Genomic DNA, 9,172 nt, shown 5'->3' on the forward strand with positions numbered 1-9,172 from the left:
GTGGTCAATCCAGGTCACGAGTACCTGGCAGAAACCCAAATACTCGCAACATTCCGGAACCCCAAAGAGTATCAAGATTCCATGAAGAATCTCACCGAGTAGCAAGATTCCGGAATCCCAGGAAGTAGCAACAGAATCTCAAAGAATAGCAAGATTCCGGAATTCCAGAGAGTAACAAGATTCTAGAACCCCCAAAGAGTAGCAACATTCCGGAACCCCAAAGAGTATCAAGATTCCATGAAGAATCTCACCGAGTAGCAAGATTCCGGAATTCCAGAGAATAACAAGATTCTAGAACCCCAAAGAGTAGCAACATTCCATTCTACCAATCCCAGGGCAAGCAGTGGCTTCCCCCCATGGCTGTCTCAATAGCAGACTGTGGACGTTTCCTCCAGGAACTTGTCCAAACTTTTTTCAGTCCCCGCTACACTAACCACTGTTACCACATCCTGTGGCAACGAGTATCAGAGTTTAACTATTCGTTGACTTTAACCATATTTCCTCCTATTTGTTTTAAAGGTATTTCCATATACCGTAATTTCATCGCGTGTCCCCTAGTTTTTGTAATTTTTGATAGAGTGAAAAATCAATCCACTCAGGAGTTTGCAGACTTCAGTCATATCTCCCCTCAGCCCAGGGTTACCAGATTTTACATCAGTAAAATCCAGACACCTAGTCCCGCCCCCCAGGCTTGCCCAGTTCCACCTATCCCCGTCCCGTTACACCCCAGTTCTGCCCTCAGCTCCGCCCCCAGCATCCCCAGCTGCATGGGGGCTGCCTGTTCGTCAGGCAGGAAGGCATCCATGCAAGCGCATATGTGACGCGATGACGTTTATATGGCCAAAAAAATCTGCCTCAACCATTGAGAGATTCACCGGGTATCCTTTTATATATGAGGGGGTGCTGAAGAGTTCTCAGCCCAACCAAGAAGAAAATGATGTGGATGGGGTTCAATGAATGATCTGAAACAATGTCAAAACATAGAATTTCATTTCTCCAATTGGCGCTTAGTGAAATAATATAACGCTCTTTTCAGCTACAGTGGCAAAATAATGGTTGGGCTGAGAACTTTTTCAGCACCCCAAGTGAGCCAGTATAGGACAATCAAACTATTGTGACATCACTGATGAGGTTGGCTCTTATTGGTAGAATGAGGCATTATGACATCACAATTTCAGCTCTCGTTACCAGAGACTTCACACTACGAGGGGGGTGTTGAAAAGTTCTCAGCCCAACCAACCAACTTCCTAAATTCTGAGCGTTATGGTTCAATCAATGATCTGAAACAATGTCAAAACATAGAATTTCATTTCTGGAAATTGGCTCTTAACGAAATAAGATAACCCTCTTTTCAGCTACAGTGGCAAAATAAGGCTCAGAATTTAGGAAGTTTGTTGGTTGGTCTGTAAACTTTTCAGTGCCCCCTCGTAAGCATAGAGGATACATTTGCGGTGGAGTGGGTGGAGACCGCTGCAGGGCCTCAAAGAACACCAGCACACACGGCTTTACAAAAAGCTTTCAATGGCTTTTACAAAGCTGCGTTAGAGGTTTCTACCGTGGGCCGGCGCGGTAAATGCTCACAGAATTCCTATGAGCGTCGGAGCACTTACCTCGTTGGCCGGCAGTACAAACCTCTGCTGTGGCTTTATAAAAGGAGCCCTTGATTTGTAATTACAAGTGGCTAAAGCCTTTCTTCACAGAGGGATTAAAGGAAGCAAAACTATTAGGACTGGAGGGCATGCAATGAAGCTACTGAATAGGAAATATAAAACAAATCAGAGAAAACATTTCTTCACTCTGTGCATAATTAAACTCTGGAATCTGTTGCCAGAGAATGCAGTAAAAGGTTTGGATAATGTCTTCAAAGATAAGTCCATAGGCCATTATTAAGATGAATTTCGGAAGTCCACTACTAATACCTGGGATAAGAAAATAAAATCTGTTTCATTCTTTTGGGATCTTGCCAGGTACTTCTGAATCTGGATTGGTCACTGGAGGAAACAGGATACTGGGCTTGATGGACCTTTGGACTGTCCCAGTATGGCAACTCTTATGTTCTTATGTGAGTCAAGTAAAGGAAAATCAAGCCATTGTGACATCACTGATGAGGCTGGCTCTTAGGCATTGGTGGAATGAGGCATTATGACATCATAGTCTCAGCTCTGGAATGTTGCTACTCTTTGGGTTTCTGCCTGGTACTTGGGACCTGGGTGGGCCACTGTTGGAAGCAGGATACTGGACTTGATGGACGTTTGGTCTGTCCAAGTATGGCAATTGTTATGTTAGCCAAATATTAGACAGTCAAGCCATTGTGACATCACTGCTGAGGTTGGCTCTTAGGCATTGGTGGAATGAGGCATTATGACATCATAGTCTCAGCTCTGGAATGTTGCTACTCTTTGGGTTTCTGCCTGGTACTTGGGACCTGGGTGGGCCACTGTTGGAAGCAGGATACTGGACTTGATGGACGTTTGGTCTGTCCAAGTATGGCAATTGTTATGTTAGCCAAATATAAGACAGTCAAGCCATTGAGACATCACTGATGAGGCTGGCTCTTAGGCATTGGTGGAATGAGGCATTATGACATCATAGTCTCAGCTCTGGAATGTTGCTACTCTTTGGGTTTCTGCCTGGTACTTGGGACCTGGGTGGGCCACTGTTGGAAGCAGGATACTGGACTTGATGGACGTTTGGTCTGTCCAAGTATGGCAATTGTTATGTTAGCCAAATATAAGACAGTCAAGCCATTGAGACATCACTGATGAGGCTGGCTCTTAGGCATTGGTGGAATGAGGCATTATGACATCATAGTCTCAGCTCTGGAATGTTGCTACTCTTTGGGTTTCTGCCTGGTACTTGGGACCTGGGTGGGCCACTGTTGGAAGCAGGATACTGGACTTGATGGACGTTTGGTCTGTCCAAGTATGGCAATTGTTATGTTAGCCAAATATTAGACAGTCAAGCCATTGTGACATCACTGCTGAGGTTGGCTCTTAGGCATTGGTGGAATGAGGCATTATGACATCATAGTCTCAGCTCTGGAATGTTGCTACTCTTTGGGTTTCTGCCTGGTACTTGGGACCTGGGTGGGCCACTGTTGGAAGCAGGATACTGGACTTGATGGACGTTTGGTCTGTCCAAGTATGGCAATTGTTATGTTAGCCAAATATAAGACAGTCAAGCCATTGAGACATCACTGATGAGGCTGGCTCTTAGGCATTGGTGGAATGAGGCATTATGACATCATAGTCTCAGCTCTGGAATGTTGCTACTCTTTGGGTTTCTGCCTGGTACTTGGGACCTGGGTGGGCCACTGTTGGAAGCAGGATACTGGACTTGATGGACGTTTGGTCTGTCCAAGTATGGCAATTGTTATGTTAGCCAAATATAAGACAGTCAAGCCATTGAGACATCACTGATGAGGCTGGCTCTTAGGCATTGGTGGAATGAGGCATTATGACATCATAGTCTCAGCTCTGGAATGTTGCTACTCTTTGGGTTTCTGCCTGGTACTTGGGACCTGGGTGGGCCACTGTTGGAAGCAGGATACTGGACTTGATGGACGTTTGGTCTGTCCAAGTATGGCAATTGTTATGTTAGCCAAATATAAGACAGTCAAGCCATTGAGACATCACTGCTGAGGTTGGCTCTTAGGCATTGGTGGAATGAGGCATTATGACATCACAGACTCAGCTCTGGAATGTTGCTACTCTTTGGGTTTCTGCCAGGTTCTTGGGACCTGGGTGGGCCACTGTTGGAAGCAGGATACTGGACTTGATGGACGTTTGGTCTGTCCAAGTATGGCAATTGTTATGTTAGCCAAATATAAGACAGTCAAGCCATTGTGACATCACTGATGAGGCTGGCTCTTAGGCATTGGTGGAATGAGGCATTATGACATCATAGTCTCAGCTCTGGAATGTTGCTACTCTTTGGGTTTCTGCCTGGTACTTGGGACCTGGGTGGGCCACTGTTGGAAGCAGGATACTGGACTTGATGGACGTTTGGTCTGTCCAAGTATGGCAATTGTTATGTTAGCCAAATATAAGACAGTCAAGCCATTGAGACATCACTGATGAGGCTGGCTCTTAGGCATTGGTGGAATGAGGCATTATGACATCATAGTCTCAGCTCTGGAATGTTGCTACTCTTTGGGTTTCTGCCTGGTACTTGGGACCTGGGTGGGCCACTGTTGGAAGCAGGATACTGGACTTGATGGACGTTTGGTCTGTCCAAGTATGGCAATTGTTATGTTAGCCAAATATAAGACAGTCAAGCCATTGAGACATCACTGATGAGGCTGGCTCTTAGGCATTGGTGGAATGAGGCATTATGACATCATAGTCTCAGCTCTGGAATGTTGCTACTCTTTGGGTTTCTGCCTGGTACTTGGGACCTGGGTGGGCCACTGTTGGAAGCAGGATACTGGACTTGATGGACGTTTGGTCTGTCCAAGTATGGCAATTGTTATGTTAGCCAAATATAAGACAGTCAAGCCATTGAGACATCACTGCTGAGGTTGGCTCTTAGGCATTGGTGGAATGAGGCATTATGACATCATAGTCTCAGCTCTGGAATGTTGCTACTCTTTGGGTTTCTGCCTGGTACTTGGGACCTGGGTTGGCCATTGTTTGAAATAAGATACTGGGCTTGATGTAACCTTCAGTTTGTCCCAGTACAACAATTCTTATGTTCTTATGGTCTACAGTATATATTAATTGGCAGATACACTTTGCCCTCCATATTCGCAAATTCCGTATCGATGGATTCACTTATTCGCGGTTTTAAACCCCCCTTAAGCCTTACCTGGTGGTCTAGCGGGTTTTCGGGGCAGGAACGATCTTCCCACCCTCCTGCCCTATGTAGATCGCTCACGGGAAATGGCACGAGAGACTACGGGAGCTCAAGGCGGCCATTTCCTGTGAGCGATCTGCACGGGGCAGGAGCGTGGGAAGATCGCTGCTGCCTGAAAACCCGCTAGACCACCAGGTAAGGCTTAAGGGGGGGGGCTTTCATGGCTTAAAATAGCCGGGGGGGAAGCGGGGGTTAGGGGCAGAACCGGCCCGAATATTATGCACGGTTTTTTAATATTCGCGGGCCGGCTCTACCCCCTAACCACCGCAAATACGGAGGGGGAAGTGTACTCTATAAACTAGACTGGTCACCACAGCAGAAATGTTGCTTGGCAGGCAAGATGGACTATGAAGTCCTTTTCTGGCACCATATTCTATATTTCTATGTTGCACAACTTAATTCATCTTTCATAACTGTCAACACTTTCTAACAATGATGTACCAACTCTACCTCCTTCCTTACCCTTTTTGAAAAAACAACTACTTGGCTCTTTCCAGTCATGGTCCATGGGCTTCTGGTGCCACTGGGGCTTGTGCACATCTGTGAAGCTGAAAGCTGTGCCGTCGGCAGTTTTGCTGCCAGCAGGGCCTCCCAAGGCAGCCAGGTTTCAGCGGAAATGTCAGACTGACGATGTACCACCCATCTGGGCAGCAGCGGACAGGCGGGGTTGGAGGCGGAGGATCGCGTCTGATGTGACAACGGTGACATCAAACGGTGGCAACGTCAAATTTATACTGCGCAGTAGAAAGGCCCGGCCAGTGGCGTAAGGGGGGTTGGTCTGCCCCGAGCAGCGTCCTGGTGAAGGCACCGATACCCGTCATTCCTCTCCAGCCCCCTCCCCCTCCTTCCCCACCCCTCCACTGCCACACGATCGCACTCCTTCCCTTCCCCCGTACCTCCGTAACATTCCTGGCGCAAGCAGCAAACCCCTAAGCGTCGGCTTTTCCTCCGACGTCACTTCCTGGACCCGCGATTAGGACGTGGCGTCAGTGGGAGACCTTGACGCTGGCGTGACAGCAGTTTGGGGGTTGCTCCTCGCGCCAGGAACATTACAGAGGTACAGGGGGGTGGAAGGGAAGTGGCGTGTGTGCAGCAGGAGGGGGAGGGGAGGGACGCCGCTCACCCTCGCTACGCCACTGGGCCCGGCAATCTACTTCTGTATTCTGCCACAACAACTTGATATCATTAGCAAGTTGCTAGGATTCAAACACAGGTCAATGGCATCTAACAACAACTCAGTCATAGCAATCCTTTCTGTTAGTCTTAACTCAAAAAAAAAAAAGATAAAAAGTCTGAGTTCTTTATTATCCGTACAGTTCGCATCCTTTCCAAAAAAGAGAACAGCTATTTCTTTCAAGGAACTCATTCTACTGCAATCATTCTTGCATTTTGTACAGGGTATTATTATCGCATCTCTGGTTTTGTTCTTTATTCTCCAAAACAAATACCCCATCCTTTCCAGCACTATAAAACATTTCCTTCCCCAAAAAATGTCACGCTGACATTCACAACCTGTCCAACCGACTTTATAGACGTGCACGGCTTCTGACTTATGAAAAGAAACACATCGGAGAGAGAGCCCGAGTCAAGTTTTGCTTGGCCCAAATTAATTTCTCTTTCTGAACGGTCCTCTATGCATCTCACCAACGTAATTAAATACAGCTTTCTATTAAAACAGAAAGAGGCCTATTTTCTAAACTGCATTAGGTGCTTAAAGAGGGTTTCAATACACATTAACCGGTTTTCAGGTTCTGCATTAATAGTTCACATGTCACATTAACTCATTTCTACTCTCTTCTACACCCATATGTTAGGGGTACCTTGGAAAGGCATTAATAACAAATTCAAAGGCAGAACTTCTAAACTTGGAAATCTAGATGTCTGGTAATCCTACCCCTTCCCATTCTCTGTACCCTTTTAGTGCTTCTTTCTCTCCCCCCCCACCTCCCCCCAACTCTCCTCCCCAACAGGTGCTTCTCTCTCTCTCCCCCTCCCTCCAACTCTCCTCCCCCACAGGTGTTTCTCTCTCTCTCCCCCTCCCTCCAACTCTCCTCCCCCACAGGTGTTTCTCTCTCTCTCTCTCTTTCTCCTTCCAACCTTCTCTCCTGCTGTTTCTGTATCTCCCCTCCCATCCAGCACTGCCCTAACTCCAAGCTCTTTTCTCTAGCACTCTCTCCTTTCCATAATACTTCTCCAGCCCCCCACCTCCACCACCCTTCCGCCATGCTGTTTCTCCAGCCCTCTCCCCCCTCCCCTCATATTCCTATGTTGATTCTTCAGCCCTCCCTCCTCTGACCCGAGATGCTGCTTCTTTTTACAATCTCTCTCTCCAGCTCTCCCAATTCCCCCAACTACCTCCTCTCTGGCCGTTGCAATTTTGAATCTTCGGGCAGCCGGCAGCAGCAATGAGGGGAGCCTATGCCATCGACCAACCCCAGAAGCCACCTCTCTGCAGGAACTTCATGTTCCCATGTGGATGGGGCCTGCAGAGAAGTGGTGTCTGGGGCAAACCAATTTGTTGCCGTTGCCGGCTACCCAAAGATTCCAAATTGCAGCGGGCAGGGAGGAGGTAGTTGGGGGAATTGGGAGAGCTGGTTAAACACAGGCAGATTCCCTCATTTGAAAAAAAAAAAAAAAAAAAAGGCCCAGACATCCAGACAGTCCTTTAAAAAGAGGACATGTTCGATTTTCCTAGAAGTGCTGTAACCTTACCTAAACAGTGGGTCAGGATCCAAATGAAGTCACAAAACCTGGCTTGGGGAGGAGGGGGGGTCACCACCTAGGTGGGTTTTTCATAGGTACATCATTATTCTGCACCTCCATCAGGTCACACAATTTAATTTGACTGCTCTCTTGGGGTCAGAGTCACAAAAAGATTGACTTGACGTGATCACACCTGAGGTCTAATTTTCCAAAACAGAAAAACGTCAAAAAAAAGTGGTACAAAAGGGTAGATGGATATTTTTCTCAACAAAACTTCCAAATCATTATTTTCAAAACCCATACTGTTTGTCTGTTGTGCATCAAAATCTCAAAGGGGTGTGGGACTAGGACGGGTTTATGCAATAATGGGCCGTTGTAGGGTACGACCAGGGTACAATTTGGATGTGTGCTGACTGAATCTCACTATACAGCTACAGCTTACAGTCTTGACCATGGATTTTCTCAGGTTTTTGTGCTGTTATACAGGGAGTGCTTTAAGTGCTAAACATTGCTAACTCACTCTGAAGTTATTGGCAATTGGATGAGGTTCCCACACAGATAACCTTTACTTCTGTAATCTTAGTTTTACCAGACTCTGTATTTGTTGAGCAACTTTCTTTAATAACCCAAAATAAAGAATAAACACTCACAATTGATGGCTTCAAGGCAGTACAACTTTCACAGAATCCTCTCACTCTACCAGCTTTCCTTTTCAAGCTAGGAGTGTGTCCAAACCTTGTGGATATAACACTGTTCTCCAGACTTAGACAGATAATCCAAGCTGGGTTAGGGTGGTATGGGTCTGGGATGGCCTGCTGTTTTTATCTTTACTGGACATGGGCCTGTTCACTGTTGGACTCTCTCTTTGGGCAGGATTGCCTTTGTTGGATCTTTTGTTGATATCCTTGTTCTTCTTATAAGGTTACTTTGCTGTTTGTGAATCCTTGTCTGGGTCATTTGCCATTTTCAATAAAAATATATAAAAAAAAGAAATAAAGGGTAAATAAAAACCTGGTAGGAGAATAATGCTAACTCAGGTTCTGATGCAGTCTCCAATATGGCAACAGTTCTCTCTCACACTGGAGAAGAAGGGTGGGGCTTCAGCTCTGAGGATGCAGCCTAGCTCTCTGGGAGAAGCAAGGCCCTCTGGGGAATGAAGTCCACAGAGCACACCTTACTCATACATCCTAACATAAAACACTTCAACTTGTTGTTATATAAGAAACTGAGCAAATGCCGACATACAGTGGGGGCCGAACACTATGAGGGGATTGTAGTGAGATGTGTACCTGGGACTTTTTCACGGCAATGCCCCCTTGGGTGCCCATTATTTTGCTGGGATGTCTGTATGTCCAGTCTACTCAAAATGCTAGCTCCTCCTACATCCCAATGGCTTGTTTTGTGTGATTTTCTTTTGGACTTTTTTCTTTTTTTTAATTATTATTATTATTATGTTCTTGTATACCGCCATACCCAAAGAGTTCTAGGTGGTTCACATCAATTAAATTAGGATCCGATCTGAATACAGATTTACAACATTTTGTCGGAATTACAAGCAACGGGGAAGGAAATGTTTGAATTATAACAGGAATTTATCAGAGTTGGATTGGAAGGA

The 9,172-nt window shown here is 46.2% G+C and overlaps 1 long non-coding RNA gene across 1 annotated transcript in view; it reads right to left on the reverse strand.

Annotated features, from left to right (window-relative positions):
- The window catches only part of LOC117365980, a 387,390-nt gene extending 378,785 nt beyond the window's left edge, over positions 1-8,605 (reverse strand). Inside the window, exon 1 of the long non-coding RNA XR_004540474.1 lies at positions 8,208-8,605. This is a non-coding gene — a long non-coding RNA (uncharacterized LOC117365980). The remainder of the gene's footprint in view (positions 1-8,207) is intronic.
- Positions 8,606-9,172: the final 567 nt, after the last annotated feature.

The sequence above is a fragment of the Geotrypetes seraphini genome, chromosome 8 (genome assembly GCF_902459505.1).
Source record: "Geotrypetes seraphini chromosome 8, aGeoSer1.1, whole genome shotgun sequence".
Taxonomy (NCBI): domain Eukaryota; kingdom Metazoa; phylum Chordata; class Amphibia; order Gymnophiona; family Dermophiidae; genus Geotrypetes; species Geotrypetes seraphini.